The following is a 1,828-nucleotide window of genomic DNA, read 5'->3' as shown; positions in this document are numbered from 1 at the left end:
GTTTGGGAGTGAGATGTAGAAGAAGTGGAGAGGATATGAATAATAGGGTTTGGAAGTTCTGATGTTTTTTGGAGTCAGAAGAGGTGAGAACAAATGGGGTAGAAGATGTGAGAAGTAACAATGTCATCACTTCTAGGAGAAGAGGGCGCGCAGACGTTTTTTAATGAAACGTCTTCGGAAAAACAAACACACTGCAAAGCCCAACGTCTGCGCGCCCTCTTCTCAGTGTAGACAAAAGAGGTGGAGAAGTGCTTCTGAGGAAAAACAAACAACACCCAAGTGTTTTGTGAGAAGTGTGAGAAGAGCTTTAAAATAAAACAAACCACCTAAATATGACACTATACAATGTAAATATGAAACAATACAATTATTTAAAACTACCAATCTCAACCACTAGATCATAAATCCAATGGCCTAGATCTATTCTTAATTTTCTCACAAAAATATTGTTTTTCACATTAACCCTACCCTATATATATATATATATATATATATATATATATAGCAATACCATACTCAAATTAAAGATAATAAAATGTCCGTGTTTTTGTTGTAATATCTATTTTAAAATATAAACATGTGAAAAAATTATGACCGTTTAAAATATGCAGGGGTAGTTAATGTAGAATAATGGGGCAAATGTATAACTGCTCTATAATTTAACAAATTATGAGTGATGTTAATTAAAGGACTATATTTGTAAATATTTTTTAAACAAATAATGTTAACAGTAGAAGCGGTGACCAAAACACCACCCTACCCTAAAATCACATAAATTCCTGCATTTTTTGTTGCACCTTGATGTATATAAAACTATACATCTTTACAACATCAAATAATCTCTAAAACTACAACTTCTATCAACTAAAATAGCTCAGAAGGCTACTTATCACACTAAAATACAATTTCAGGTAAACCCAAGCCTTAAACGAAGAAACAAGTGAAAAGACGAAGAAAAACGAAAGAAAACCCAAGAAAAATCCTCAACCACGGCCCCGTGCTCCTAGAACCACACCCCCATGCTTCTGGACAAAAGAAAAGACAAAAATCTACAAGAAAAGACAAATATTGGACACAAAAGCACGGGCCATGCCCAATCAACCACGGGGCCGTGGTCACCTTCAACTAAGGCAAAAAGAAAAAAAGCACATGTCATTATAAAGCACGGGGTCGTGCCTCAGAAAGCACGCCCCCGTGGTGAGTCATCATGTAGATCTGACAGCATGCAACTGGACAGCTGAACACGGGGCGGTGCCTCATAAGGCACGGGGGCGTGCTTCTCTCTCCAGACAGCCTATAAATAGTGAATCATGTTGCCTCATTTAGTGTGCTTGAAGAAGATCTCTAAACGGGTTTCTATTATAAAAACACCCACATTGCATTCATATTGAAGATCTTGTGAGGAGTTTAAGGCTTGGAGGTTACCATCATCATCCATCATCATCAACGTCATCATAATCCATCATCATTAAGAAGGGAGATTCATCCACATTTGTTAGATTGTTCTAGTTTAATCATGTGTTTGTTATCATCATCTCCTTTTATATTCATAACAATGCTCATTATGAGCTAAACTCCATTTACCATCTATAATCTATGAAGAAACTTTGTTTTACTTAATGATTATGAGAAACATGTGGTTTAGTTTGGCATAGTAAATGGTTATTTTGCAACTATCCATTGATGAAGAAATGTTTTATCACTTTAACTCAATACATCAAAGTTGATGATTAATAATCATTCATGTTAACTCATGTTGTTGGAAACTAGAAATGGTAAAAAGAATACTTTGATAACTTATTCAAGATAAAACATGGATCCTTATGTT

The sequence above is a fragment of the Bidens hawaiensis genome, unplaced genomic scaffold (assembly GCF_021521415.1).
Source record: "Bidens hawaiensis isolate Kalapana, Puna unplaced genomic scaffold, B.hawaiensis_p1.1 tig00027749_1, whole genome shotgun sequence".
Taxonomy (NCBI): Eukaryota; Viridiplantae; Streptophyta; class Magnoliopsida; order Asterales; family Asteraceae; genus Bidens; species Bidens hawaiensis.
The sequence above is the reverse complement of the archived record's forward strand: the minus strand, read 5'-3'. Positions refer to the sequence as shown.